We start from the raw sequence: 15,800 nt of genomic DNA, 5'->3' as shown, positions 1-15,800 counted from the left end.
CTCGGTTGGTGTTTATTGTGGATGTTTATAATTTCTAAAAATATGAGATAACTAACAACAAGCATTGTAGAAATTGAAGGAAAAGTGAGTCTGTAGCTCTGTCCTTGTTTCACCACTTAATTCCAATTGGTTTGTGGTTGTTTGATCGGGACACACAATAATACAATATCCAGAAAATACTGCAGACAGTGTTTCTAAAGAAGTAAATTGCTTCATGAAGTCATGCGCTATCTCGTAAGAATGCATCACTGAGCTATCTTGATCCACAGATAAAAAATACATGTTTTAGCTGAAATGCCTTCACTCTTCCAAAAATTCAGTCTTTATTATGAATTTCAAATCTAAACTTTTCCTTTAGGGAAGTGTGTGGAAATGGAAATTGGAAATTATGTGGAGTTTCCTGTATATATTTCATCTTTTGCTCCAGTTCTTGTCCATGACAGTGTGATTCCTATCAAACCCCATTCATTAGCACTTGTGTAGGTGGAACAGGACCTGTAGGCTGAGGTCCAAGGTAAGTGGTGGCAGCACATCGGGACATACACCTGAAAAGAGGAATATATTAGGAGCAAACTGAAAGACAAGACATGTGGTGGTTACAGAACATGTAGAAGAGCTGTCATCACCTTCTCCAAACCTTTCTAAGTAAACTTTTTAGAATTGACACAGGCAATATACGACACAGTGATTCACTTACACAGAAATGATTGAAAGTTACTGAATCAGTACTCGCCATACAGGGTGTTTTATAGATTTTAAGGTTTCCTTGTAAGCTTCTTTTTTTGAAAGTATAAAGAAAAGACAAGAGTCACCCCAGTACTCAGGGACCTGACTTGAGAATTAAGGAAGTTTTGAGATACTTTCCTCACTGCGACACAATCCTGGGAACACCCAAAGGAGACAGGGAAGCAGCATTGGTAAAAATTATTTCTCTCACGCTGACATCAGCCATGCTCCATTCAGCTCCCCTGTTGGGGAGGAGGTGGGAAGACTATAGCAGGAACAGTGAAAGACAGGAGAAAATTGTCCCACAAGTGTCTGTAATAAAGATGATGATCTTCCTCCTTCCCTTCTGATTTGATCTAAGTGGGAACCTTTGCTCTTGTATTTCTCAACCTCAGACTAAATGAGGTATCATTGCTGCTGATACAATTTCTGGTGCATTTTAAGAATAATTGTAATGAAAGTGGAAGTTAGCGAAAGACTTTGTATCAGTGAATGCACGTGCATAATTCTACAGTGGTGACCTACTTATTTTGGTTGGTGCTAAGTATATAGCATAAGGATCCTGAATCCTAAGCAAGAAGAAGCACTTTGACCAAGAGCACCAGATGTACCTCAGCAGATCCAATTCAAAGCTTAAACAGTTATACAGTTTCCATTTATCATGTACAGCTAGCTTCTCTTGCATGGAGTGAGATATGTGAGCTAATTACTGATTGCTTTGCAGATAGTGTCTTTCATGGTCAGTAAAACACTGATTTAAATACTCCAAGAGCCTTATCTTCCTGTTTCTGTTCTAGCCAAGAAAGACAGTTGCTAAAAGTACAGGATAATGTTTAATAAGGCAGTATTACATTTCCCATAAAGATTATAACAGGTGTTGGAAACTAAATAGCAAGTACATTTGGGCCTCCCCGGTTCATGTTAGGATCTGGCTTGCTCAACAAGGATAGATGAACTGTATAAATTAGGAATCAAGTGAATAGGTACAGAGAAAAAAAGTCAAGCAGGCAGAATGATGCTTTGGGCCCACATAAATAAAACTTAATTTTAGTATTTTGTGATATGGTACTGACAGTCTGTGAAGGCATTTTACAGATGGGTCTAAAGACAAATATTCTGTACGGTAGTCTAAACAAGTTTCAGACAAAGAGGTTGCCTGCAACGAGTCCTGTGGGTGCTAGAGCTTAGCAAGTACTTCAGTGGCTCTGTGGTGGGTTTTTGCTTTTTATTTCTGTCGTGATAAGAACTGCAGTCATCTTATTTGCTTTGTGGGCTAAAGCTATAAAATGCCAGGCTGATAGGAATAAAAAGGATCTCAGAACCCACCTGGACATGAGCAGAGGTTAAGGTGGAAAGCTTCTGACTTGTATAGCAGCTGATAGGCTGCTTGTCTCTTCACTCAGCAGATGATAAATTAACTTTTTTTCAACCTGTCACTGTCCTGTTGGGCAGTCAAGGTTCAGGTCATATCTGATCCTCAGGTACACACAAGTTAGCTTCTTCTTGAAAGCAACTGGAAAGTGGAGATCCTAGGGCAAAATACTGCCTTTTGATTTATGGTGGTCTAAATACATGTACATTGGAGTCGGTTTCTGAATTTTCAGAGTATGTGGAAACAAAAGATAGCTAGTTCAATGTGAGAATACGCCTTCCCCAGCCTTAGCATTTCAGGTAAGTATGCAGGTAATGGGAGTAGCAGATCCACTGCCTATTTTTCTTAATAACTAAGACTTGAAGTACTACCAGAGAGACTATAGGAGAAAAGAACCAGTAGAAATGTTTGAAGCTACAGAATAATCAATTACAGCAACAAAAAGAGTAATCTTCTATGCTCTAAAGAGCTCAGGAGCTAATGCTGGTTGCAGGAAGCATTTGGAAATTTGCAGAGAAAAGCAAGCCTGACCAAAGCCCCACAGCCCTGAGGCTGGCTTTGAGGTCAGAAAGGTCATCAGCTAGTTCCTGCGAAGGAGGATATTACATAAAATACACTGTCTGGGATCAAGACACTTCCATAATAGCTCATGAAGATCTTTTTAATGAAAAGTAAATCCTTGTCAGAAGCTCGTCTTTCTCAGCAGCCTAATGTCATTGATATCTAAATGATATTTTAATCTTTTAGCCCTTATGGAAGCATTTGCAGGGACTACATCTTACCCATGCCTAGAAAGAAAAAGGAGGTCATTCTTCAGAAAGGGAATAAGGAGAGAAAGCATGATTCCGCTTATCCTAACAGAAAAATGTGTGTAAGCATGAAACAGGTGTTTATAATTGAATGATCAAATTCCCTGGTCATGTCCCCTTTAAAGTGTGAGACAAGCCCCAAATAATGATTGTCTGTTATTCAATTATCACCTAAATCAATGTGAGCTCCACTCACTCAAATCCAGTAACAATTAAAAGAACTTCTGTATAGAGAAGTATTGCAGAAGACTTTATCTTTAGTGACTTTACTAAATCCCCTCAAACAGAATCACAAACACAAATCTCAGATTAAAAGAACTCTGAAGCATTTACTTCTACATTTCAGTTTATGTTGTGTTTTTGACAAGATGCATTTCAAGCACCCCTAGTTAGGAGAGACCAGGAGTGAGAGCAATCCATCTAGATTCTGCATCAAGTAATTGAATAAAGCCTTCCTTTCGTGGTGTGACATTAAAAGCTCGCGAGAATCCTCTGAGCGGAACTAGCTCTTTGTGTAGGCTAATGTAATGACCACAGAAATCAGCAAGATAAGTGGACTTGGTCATACAGGCACTACCATGACTGTAAAACTTTCAAGCCTCTGTCTCAAGCCATTTGTAATAATTCTTCTGAGTGAAGAGGTCCCAGTTAGACTGGAAAGCCAGCCTCACTCATATGCCTTCAAGCTCAAGAAACTCTTCCCTTAAAATTTATAAAGGGTTTTCCATAGTTCTGCTAGTTGATTCTCTTTTCTGCAAGTAATCAATAGTATGTATCACAGAAAGTCTCCAGCCTGCTACAAAGCCAAGGACTAGTAAAATTAAGTCCCTGAAGAAGCCTGCTTCCATTATTACACTATTTTTCATTGTTAAGGACTTAAAATAAGACCTTAAATTAGCTTATTAGTATACAGGAAGAGTAATGCAGATGTTGAACACATTCTACAGTTTTTAAAGCATCTAGCATTGTGTGACTCGGGTCTGTAGATGACAGTCTGCTTCAAGAGTAAAATTAATAAAAAAAGGAGATCTATCCAGTCCTTCCCTGTGCAAGAGGACAGAAACTGACTCAGCATCAAGAAATGAAATTATGCAACAAGGACATCTTTATTATCTTAAGTTGTTATTTTGCCTGCTTTTTGAAATCATTATGATAATTCAGCGTGTCATTCCTAAATTACAAACTCAATACATTTAAGCAAATGATAGCCTTGCTCTGTAGAGAAAGAGGCTTCTCCATCAGCATAATTAGGAAGACTAGGAAACAGGGAGGCATTATATTTTCCAGTCACCACAAAAAAGAGTTGTGAAGACCTGCATCACAGGCAAGACTTGAGAATCCTCTAAGTTGAACCAATTAACCAATTAACCAATGAACTAATAACCATAAAAAGCAACAAGATGGGTACCACGACTGCCTATCTTTCAAGTCTCTGGCTCTACTTCTTTGTAATAATTCTTCTGAGTGAAGACGATTCTGTGCGTTAGTCGCCTGCTAGCCCATACGTGCCTCCAAAACCATCTGCATGACTACCTCTCCTGTGCTGAGAGCGTACAAATGATTTAGAAACTCACGTCTGTCCTGAGGTATCTGCTATATACACAGTTCTTCTAGATCTGGCTGTTCAACAATAAGAAAGCAGTAGATTTCTCTGTTTTCTCACATTTTTAGTGCTGTTTTGCAGCTCTCAGATATTGGCTTTTTTCATCACATAAATGTTTAAAAGTTTATATCCATTAAATCTCTGAACCGTTTGACGTTTATCCAGCACTTTAGATGGATGGCAAGTTCCTACTCTCTCATTCCGACCACCAGTGCAGGTGACAACCTGCCAGTTTGTTTTCTCTTGGTACAGAGGCAGCGAGCAACCATCCTCAGGACTGCTAGATTTCCTGGGAAGCTCTGGTGCAGGGAAGAGAAGACAGAACTAATGAGTTGAAGATGGTATGACCACGTCCAGGTTGACTTTGTCCAAATTTGATGAGCTGACTAACATTTTGATGAAAGGGCAGGAACACATGAAGTCTTGATTAACTGGTACCAAATCACAGGTTGTAATTTTCAGGGGATTCTTGATAATAACTAACTAAATATAAAACAAACATAGAACATCATTGGAAGAAGAAGGAACTGAAGATTTTTCATTACAGGAAAAGTACAAATTTATAATAAGACAGAAGGGAAAGCAGTCCATCTGGGGAGATGTTAATCAAATTTTTTTGGTCAAAATTGGCAGCGTCTCCAAACAAAGGATCTCAAAACATCTTGTAAGAGAACAGAATATTTCTTTTGTTTCATGGTCTTTTATTACTACCAAAATCAACATGTAAGAGTATTTTCATGGGATTAAAAGTCTACAGGGTGGAACAAAAAAAGAAGTGAGCAGTACAAGACTCTGGATGTCAGAAGACCCAAGAACTCCCCATCTCCTCTGCCGTATGAGGAAAGGTCTGCGTGTCAGTCACACGATCTTTCTGCTACACAGAAATCTCTATGCATGTGACTGGGGAAAGAAGGCAATATTTCAGCTCCAAAACATAAAATAGCATCTCTTCTGCTGCATCTTTGTCGTTGTGTTTTGGTGTTGATCCAATTACAGCATCTATGTGTACTGGCTGCATTTATTCTCTGGGCTCTGATTCTGCAATATTTAGTTAAACTGAAGAAAACCAGTTATTTACTTTGGTAGGACTTCTCTCGCCAGATAATTTGATATTAGAATTTGATCTACTCTCATTGAAACAAACATTTTTCTTCATTTTACTTTTTAAAAACTTACTTCTTGCCCATGAAGTAATGCATGCGTTTCTGATATAAGCCTATTACTGTCTGTTGCTTTAAACTGAAAACTCTTAATTAAAAGAACAAACAAAACAACTGCTAGACTTGCATCCCACGATGATTTATTAGGAAATAAAGGTCAGCTTTCCATGAAGATAATGTATGGCTGATGTTAATGCCAATAGGGATTCCTATTCTGAAATCAAATTTCAAATGGAAAATCACTTAATTTATGCAATGATCTATCCACAGATTGCAAAATAATGGTCCAAGAACTTGCATACTAAGAATAAATACATGTTGAATTGATAAAAAATTATTTTAAAGGTTCTGATACTATGATATCTAAAATCAAAACAAGAAATCTGACTAAAAGATTATATGTATTTTATTCCTTTCCTTTTTTACTTTCTTAAATATTACCTGGAAAGTAGATTTGTTTATGAAAAATGAGCAAGAACTACTAGAAAGTGATTTTATCTGAATATGTGCAGGATATTTTGATATTTGCTACGCAAAACCTTTCTTCAGAACATATTTTATATGTCCTAGCCTACTAAAAGTGCTCATCATTTACACCACACTGGTATTTCAATTGAAGTGTTAGTGCATGGCCTAAACTAGATGATATTTGTATTGGAAAAGCTCCCAGGAGCCCTAGTCACATCACCATCGAACCATTCAGTCTGCAGTCTTTGCTTCAAACAGCTTACAAGATAACAAATGCAGATGATTTAGGTTTTGGAGCAGTGTACTCTCATTGAAACAATCTGTTCCTCAACTACACCACCCCATACTTACTCATTCACAGATTTGCCAACACTTGGGTCCCATTATGTCAGGTGGAAATGACACAGTGCTTTGCACCACATGAAGCCCCCACAGGCTCCTTGTCATCTCCGTTGTTCAATGGGTTGCTGTCATTCCATTACAGATAGAACAACAGCTCTGCTGGGGAGGACATTTCCCACTCAAGATGATGGGTGGGAGTGCCAGAGCTTTGGATTTGGCTCCTGGCTCTGCCACAGACTCTGTGCAACCATGAGCAAATCACTTCAGGACAGCTCCAAAACCTGTGCCGTGGTTACCTGATAAGGCAAAACTGGTCACTGTTTGGTAGGCATTTCCAATGTGCTGACATGATCAGGCTGTTCACCATCCATGCTTGTAGCTACCACACCACTCTAAAACAAAAGCAGCAGGACCTAAAACCTAGGTGAAGAAGTCCTGTAGCTGGAAATGCTGTGATTCCCCTCTGTAAGAGACGGATGACAGCTTTTGTCTACTTTTAGTGTATTTAGCCTGTTAGCTGTGTGGAACAGGATTTCTTTATGTACTGTCTTGCCCGTACAAGCGGTGCGAGAGGTTCCCAATCCCCATTAGCACAGTAGTGTAAAGTTACACTTTCCAAGTTCATAGTCAACAGCAATCCCACCCAGACACTTCAGTGACAGTCATGTTCATGAATGGTAAGACAGACTCTGCTCTTTCTAGAAAAAATGGATGGCAAGGTTTGACCTTCCCTTCCAGTTCCGCACGCCCACTCCCTCATCTCTGGTATTGGTGTAAAGCAAGCTGGTACGTGTAAGCTTTAAAGGAACTCAAAGGCTTTTCAAACATATGCTCTGAAATGAAACCACCTAAGCCGTTATTCTCAAGTATTCAGGGTTCATTTGTCAAATTTGCCACACTGAAAATCTTTCCTATGACTACTCCTGAACGTCATTAATCTCAGCCACTGCTTTGGAAATGTGTGCTGTTGAGCAGCTCATGGAACAGCCTGTGACTTTCCTAAGAAATCCCCCATCTCTATTTACCCACCATTCCTCTCTTCTGTTTCAAGGCAGGGGTGTGCTCAGTCTTAAAACAGCTGCCTAAACAAGAACAAGCCTCCCCCCCACCTCCTCTTTTACATTCCAGTGCCCAGACTGTTCCAGTCCTGGACCCCTTCCAAGTAAAGAGACTATGAAGCATCATGATTTTCAGTGGGGTAGATAAAACCCTGTAATGGGGAATGCTGAAATTCTTTTTATTACATCTGTTATGCTGGATTTGGACTAGGATAATGGAAAACTCATACACGCACTCACTATATTCCGTAATCCTTGAGGATCTCTTTTAATAAGAGGATTAATTGTAAGAGCTCATAAGTTGATGTGTGGCTCAGAGCACATTATGATTTCCACTGTAACTAGAAGCAATATCATTATCACTTAAATCTATCAACTGTCTCTGCAATTCTAATAAAGCAGGAGCTTTCTCTTCCAAAAGGAAAGAAAATCAAAGGAAAACTAAAGTTAATTTTTCCATAGTCATTACCATTCTGGTTAGTATATAGTGGTATTGTTATTTATGTTTTTGGAAGATTTTGTGGTAGAAAAGTGATCTGTAGTATTCTGAGCATGTAGCCACAGTAGGTTTAGGTATGCCTAAGTTTTATAGATTTTTCAGATACCTGATTCTGTAGTCAAGAAGCAATAGTTTGGAGTGGGGAAAAAAAATCCCCATCAGAAAAAGAGCTCACACACTGTCTTGTCCCTTGCCGTCACACAACACAGTTGATGTCCCTTGTATATGTGCATCAATCATTGTCAATAATTCTGTAACCATCAGAGTTCTGCTCTGATGCTCTGAAGTTAACAAGTCTAAGACCAAATGGAGGAGAAATCATCGCCCACCCCTGCATTTGGATGTCAGTTAGCACCACAGCCCTTGTCAGAAATTTCGGATTATCAGTTCAAAACTAAAATAGGTGTTCACCTTCTTTATAAGCAGGTAACGCTGATTAAACAGAATGGGTCTGTCATTCTGGTACACCTGGTATGAGATCCCCATGTGTACTCATCTGCAGAAGTGGCATGGAGACACTAGCACTTGCAGAGGTTGCTTTGCTGTCGTTCACTCTAGGTTGCTAATGTTTAGGTGAAGTTAAATGTTCTAGTCAGATGGTGGCTAAAGGAAAATATGATGCTAAGTAAGTCCCTCTTCAGGACAAGACTGCTTTCCTTTCAAGTTGCTCATTTTGGTAGACCAGCACAGAAGCAGAACAAATTTCTCAATCTCAGTGCAAACACATAATGCATTCATTTTAAAATATATAGAGGTACAAAAAGACTATGATGTTAGTATGTTTCTGCCCCTGTGCAATGGTAAATGAGCAAACATAATTTGGGGAGTTGAATACTTATGCTTCCTGAATTCCAGATCAGATGATTGCCGATAATTTTTTCTTTATGTTTCATTCATCATTAAAAAAAAGAAAGAAAAACACCAGCATGATTGTGATGTAAGATAATACCTTTTACTTCACAACTGTGGTTAATTATAAAGTACATTAAATCAATAACTGATGTTCAGTTTTGCCTAGTAATCTCTGATAATACATAAACAAATAAATCATGATACCAAAAATTAAAAATACAGATATAGTTGGCCTATATATCCATCATTAAAACGAAGGGAAAAAAAATCAGTCCAATTACTTGCCTTTGTAGGTTACCTTGAACACGCTTGGGAAAGCAACCTACCAAAGGTCAAGATAATCCCATTGACAAAACTGGGTAGACAGGAAAATATCCTTATCTTCGATTAGACTTCACTCTAGCTTCTGAATGTCCTTCTCCCATACTGAAGAGTCCAGATAACCAATTTCTGTTCCAAGCTCCCATTAAATCTGTAGAAAAAACGCTGCTAATTGCATGCCTTTAGGGCAAGGTTTCCAAATGTTCAAGTTACACATAAACAGCAAGAGGAAAAAAAAAAAAAAGAAAAAGAGAGAGGCGCTTAAAGATACAGACAGTTTTACAAAATAAATAACTACACATGACCCATTGTCTACTTTGGGAATTTCTCAAGTCAATTGCAGTAGGGTTTTTTTTTTGTGTGCCCTGATGCATTGTAAGGCTTTTGAATGAAGGCGGCTGTCATTTAGCATTGCACTTATATTCAAGAATAGTCTTCACATAAGACATTGTTTATCATCCGTTTACAATACTTTCATATTAAACAATAATTCAGGCTTCAGTGGCAGATGCAAAGTGTCTGAATATCTTGCACAAAGCCAGGCTTGAGCCTGGTATTGTGCAGGGGTTTGGAGCTGAACAACAGAACAGTTCATTTTCTGCCACAATATTGTGCTAAAATAGCTCTTCTTGGCTTTTCGCTCAGAAGTTTTATCATCTCCTTTTGTCTATATATTTTTAAAAATTGTTAAGAGTTATGACAGTTTCTCCTTATACCATTTAGAGCAGATTCAATATGTACACATATTCTGTGATACAGTTACAGTTTTATTTGCATTTGTGGGTGCATATTTGTGTTTCAGATGTTTTCTTCTAACATTAGCTCTGGACATACGTTCAAAATGGGGCGTCTTATTTGTTGAACAGTGGGAACAATAAAAGGTTAAAGCTTGAGTTTGGAACTCTAAAGAGATTGCTTGATTAATTACAAGTGGAGGTCTACAGAACAGGTTCAGAAAAACTGTTTTATTTCACACGTTATTGGAATAAGTGGAATATTAATAAAGGAGCGGAGATGTCTGCACATTATGAAACGTTATTAAACATAATAGTTTAAAAAGTTAAAACAAGATTATGCCTTTGCATGCTTTTATTGCGAGGGCACTTTGAACACTTTAAAAAGACCTTGAAAAAACTAGTTTTCTAATTTGAAACACAACTATCCAGTATTTGTCACTGTGACACTGGACTCAGAAAGAGAAATATGCCATAGGCAGATAAACAGTTTACTAAAATATTTGGATAAACATATATTGACTAAGAAAAAAACAAATACATAATAAAAATGCAAACAATGAGAAAGACTGACACTTTTGTGTACAGTAGTGCAATTAAGTATCTACAAAATTGGCTATATCCCATTGAGGCTATATCATAAAGCTGAGTATTTACTCAGTCAATGCACTATATACACCTTGCATTATGATTTCTTGAGCTAGTTATACCTTGCTAATACAAATCTGGAAATAAAAGTGAGGTCTGGTTGAGACAAAAAAAAAACCAGAATATGAAATGTACCTATTGTTTTACCTTAGTAAGTCTGGTAGAAGCTGAACTAATCGATTCTGTGATTGAACCCTTGGTTGGCTTTGGCTGAAACTAAGGCTGCTATAGTAATTGATTCAAGATGATGGTCTGAAAATTGATATAAAGACCATGTGATGGTGGTATGAATTGATAGCAAAATTCTGGAGTGTTTGAAGCTGAAGTAGAAGCTGAGTCAGCTTCATTTTCCAGTCATCATTATTTTCCATCAATATATTTATATGGAAACCAATATTCTAATTTGAATAATTAACCCCAGATGTCAGTTTGCAGCTTACCCACAATCTTAATTTTTTAAAGTAGAAAAAATAGAAAGTTTCACAGTTTTAATTAGGATGCTTTGGATATTTTTGCCATGTCAGGTACCTGACAGCCTTCAGAGAGGACTGAAGACTTAGCTGTAATCTCTTCCATCTACTACCTTTTCAACGCTTAGTAAGAAAGGGTCTTAGTAGCTGCTGGTTCTGTATGGTTTGCTTCTCAACTACCAGTTGAAATCAAGATATTGGGTTAATTCCTCATTTTGTTTAATAAACAGGAGAAAGTCATCAAGGGTTTACAGCTTAGAAATATGAATAATAATTATATGATAAAACTCAGTATTGAAGACTGTGAGACCTTATTTTGGTCCTCAGCTGAACACTGCATTGCCCTTCTGCTGCTAACCAAACTCCCAAAAGAACAGCATTTCCTCATGGTTCTGTTGTCAGAGACAGCCTGCAACCTTGTATAAATAAGATCTAAGACAAGGAAAGAATGTTACAAACAGAAGCCACTGAAAATCACATTTTTTAATTAAGCTGCAAGCTATACTCAAAATTATACAAACCAAATCGAAAACACATTCTCTCTGCAAGAGTTTCAAATTGTGCCCTTAGTTCTTCTAATATTAAAGCAAGGACAGAGTGCAAAAAAGCAATTTCTTCTGATGAATTACATGATTAGGTTCCGATTCAACTTTTATTATATCCTGTAACATTTAACATCGAGTGTCACTAGAAACATTAAAATTGCTATAAATCTTGCATCTAAAAGCACAAAATCTCATTGCTGTATCAAACAGTTGTGTGGTTTCTGACTATTCAGGAAGTTCTGCTTCATTTCTGTTTGTTAATTGCATTTGAGAACTGTGCGACTGCTGCCTATTCTGTTTGCCTGAACACAGTGCCTAATAGGTACCTGCATCCCCGATTTGCCTGACAGGCATCTAGAAGTGGTGGCACACAGCTATGATTTTTGGAACAATGACACATTTCACTGCCTTTGCATGCAGCAGGCAGTTGTGCTTTAGGACTCAAATCATATTAAAAGCTTGGAAGTTTTACCATAGGCTTTGGAAGGCCTGGGATGGACTGTAGGTTCCTAGCTCATCCCTCCTTTTGTTTCTTAAAGAAAACTTTTGTTTCTGATCAGGTCTGTCTAGACGTGCTGCACACACAAACACCACGACTGTCTTGAAGTCAGAAATTAAATTAAGCTCACTGGACTCAAATACCAATAAAAATCAGAAAGTAAACTTAGAATTCAAATGGTGTTTGAGGCTGTGCCTCACAATTAGGGTCTGAAAAACCCCTTCAACATTTAAGTTTAACTCTTCTGAGAAGCACTCCCTGAGTCCTGTTTATAATTTAAGTCACATTTGGGTCATTATTTGATGGTCTAAGTGGGACTTAAGTTAGACGAAGGCTATATGCACTTCTCTGCTATCTTGAAATTTAAGCATACGCCTATGCAGCTTGTAACATCTTTTCCTTACATTCCTTTCTTTAGTGCGGGGTAGAAGCACCAAAGCCTATTTTAAAAAGTGAGCTAGCATTTGACCATATTAATCTTTTTTACAAGACTGGACGTGTATGCTCCTGGTACCATTTCCAAAAATAACATATTGGTTCCTTTATTCAAGATCGCATCACGTTAGCAGAGAAGCTGAGCATCTGATATGTAATCAATAAATGTGAGCATTTCACAGAAGCAAATTGCCCTCTGAGGAGGAATTGATCTCTAAAGATCATATTTTAAAAAATGTTCCATCTTTATGAATAAGAGATAGGGGTCATGTCAGAGTAATAAAAAGACAGACTAGAAAAGAGATATTACATAATGAAATGCATTCATACGTGTCCCCTCCTGCAATCTTAATTATATCAGCATACAAAACCGCAAGTGTTTCACTGTTTACAGCTGAGATTTTCATATGTTCCCATGTCATTAAGATAGAACGTCTCATAGAAAATCTGTTGCATTTGCACTTTTCCATTCTTGTGCTACTTAAGCATGCTTAGAAATCCTGCTATATTTCCACAAAATTCTAGATGGACTGAATTTTTCTGAGACACATGGTGATAACACCCCAGCATCTGAGGTTAAATCCTGCAGATTCAGAGCTAGAATTTAGATTTAACAGGAAGGGAAGACACCGGTCTGTAACTCTGCTGATTTTTAATGCAGCTTTCCTTATGTCATCTGTTTACAAGAAATTAAATGAAGCAAATAACAATGCTCAATAGAAAAGCTTGTAATTTAAGAATTATATGGCTGACACACATGAAGGAACTCTGCCATCATTTATCATCAGCCTTTCTTGTATCTTTCAAGAATTTAATCTAATGTGGGAGCTCCCAAAAATAGATTAGAAAAATCATCTGCAGTTTGAAATACATCAAATACCTTCTTTTATAGATAAGCTTCAGCTTTGGGGACAAAATGGGGGCTATATGAGAGACAGATAGCTCTCATTTAAAAGAAAGTGAGCTTGCTGGTAAGCCTACAAGGTACAGAAAACTTAAATTGCAGAGGAAGTTACTTCTGGACATTGATCCTGTTGCTGTGAAGGATGGGAATCCTTCCCAGCACAGGGAATCATCGTGGCTATATGGGCTGATGCACGAAGTCCACCACTTTAACTTACTCCTGATTCTAATGTTTAAAACAAGAAAAAAGTGATTTTACTGAATTATGACAGAACAGTAAAATGCTGCCTGGATGAAAACCGATCATATGCAACGTGTATGCTGTACTTCAAACTCTCAAGTAAGACTTGTGTGTTATCTTACACTACAAAGTTTTTATTAGGTCTCTGTGGCTGGGTGAATTTTTCCTGAAAGCCTGCTTTTAGAGCCATCATCATTATGCCATCAACATCTGTGAGCACAGGCAGTGGCAGTGCTCCTATTAGGAATGATACACCTCATTTGCTTACACGGGAACTTGTGCCTTCTTCCTCGGTGATGCAAACTGAGTAGGGATTAGTGAAACAATTCAGCTGGGATTTGCAGCAAGGTCCAAGGACATCAGGAGACCAGTGCTGGTGGGGGAGATTTAATCACAACCTGTCCAGGAAACCAGGAAAGAATGACAAAACCCCTTCTTTCATTTATACCTTCCTGGAGAAATCTGGATTTATGGGCCCTTAGAAGCAGGGGCAGTATCTATCACACAATACTAGGAAATGCACAACTGTAGCATCCCAGGGGTAATGGGATGGGTATCCCAGGGGTAATGGGGCAATCCCAAGCACAAATACAGGCTGGGAGGAGAACGGATTGAGAACAGCCCTAAGGAGAAGGACTCGGGGATGTTGGTTGATGAGTAGCTCAACACGAGCTGGCAATGCATGTTCACAGCCCAGAAAACCAACCGCATCCTGGGCTGCGTCAAAAGAAGCACGGCCAGCAGATCGAGGGAGGTGATTCTGCCCCTCTACTCATGAGACCCCACCTGGCGGACTGCATCCATCTCTGGAGTCCCCAACATAAGAAGGACATGGACCTGTTGGAGTGGGTCCAGAGGAGGCCACAAAGATGATGAGAAGGCTGGAGAACTTCTGCTATGAGGACAGGCTGAGAAAGTTGGGGTTGTTCAGCCTGGAGAAGAGAAGGCTCTAAGGAGACCTTATAACAGCCTTCCAGTACCTAAAGGGGGCCTACAGGAAAGATGAGGAGGGACTCTTGATCAGGGAGTGTAGTAACAGGACAAGGAGTAAAGGTTTTAAACTGAAAGAGGGGAGATTTAATTTAGATATTAGGAAGAAATTCTTTCCTGTGAGGGTGGTGAGGCACTGGAACAGGTTTCCCAGAGAAGTTGTGGATGTCCCATCCCTGGAGGTGTTCAAGGCCAGGCTGGATGGGGCTTTGAGCAGCCTGGTCTAGTGGGAGGTGTCCCTGCCCATGGCAGGGGGGTTGAAACTGGATGATCTTTAAGGTCCCTTCCAACACAAACCACTCTGTGATTCTATGAAGTGTTGAGAAAGCTTTGGTGATTTGGGTTAGTTAGCCACCTTCATTCATTAAAGACCTTCTGGGGACTCCCATTCAGCACCAATTGCCATTAGTTTGCCATTCATCATGGAGAACTTAAAAGGTCCTTGTTGGGGGTAAAGAGGATCACTCCAGCAAGGCTGGTGGATTTAAACTGTTATATGCCAAGGTTCAGACCCAAAGTTCAGGCAAAGCAGACTCCTTTTTTAATTTCTTAGTGAATACTTGGGAAAGAGTGGCTGGAAAGCTGCCCATCAGAAAAGGACTTGGGGGTGCTGGTGGACGGCCAGCTTAACATGAGCCAGCAGTGTGCCCAGGTGGCCAAGAAGGCCAACAGCATTCTGGCTTGTATCAGGAATAGCGTGGCCAGCAGGAGTAGGGAGGGTGATGGTACCTCTGTACTCATCACTGGTGAGGCCTCACCTCGAGTACTGTGTTCAGTTCTGGGCCCGTCTGTACAAGAGGGACATTGAAGTGCTGGAGCGGGTCCAGAGGAGAGCTACCAGGCTGGTGAGGGGTCTGGAGACCAGGTCATATGAGGAGAGGCTGAAGGAACTGGGCATGTTTAGTTTGGAGAAGAGGAGGCTGAGGGGAGACCTCATTGTCCTCTACAACTACCTGAAAGGAGGTTGAGTCACCATCCCTAGAGGTATTTAAGAAACGTGTAGATTTGGCACTTCAGGGCATGCTCTAGTAACAGAGATTGTAGGGGTTTTTTTTGTGTGTGTGTATGGTTGGACTCGATGATCTCAAAGGTCCTTTCCAACCATAAAGATTCTATGATTCTATG

The 15,800-nt window shown here is 39.2% G+C and overlaps 1 protein-coding gene across 4 annotated transcripts in view; it reads left to right on the top strand.

Moving 5' to 3' along the window:
• The window catches only part of GRIK1 (glutamate ionotropic receptor kainate type subunit 1), a 174,473-nt gene that overhangs the window by 120,819 nt on the left and 37,854 nt on the right, over nucleotides 1-15,800 (top strand). The window lies entirely within an intron of this gene.

Source organism: Larus michahellis, chromosome 1, assembly GCF_964199755.1.
Source record: "Larus michahellis chromosome 1, bLarMic1.1, whole genome shotgun sequence".
Taxonomy (NCBI): domain Eukaryota; kingdom Metazoa; phylum Chordata; class Aves; order Charadriiformes; family Laridae; genus Larus; species Larus michahellis.
This window is presented reverse-complemented; position numbering and strand designations above follow the sequence as displayed.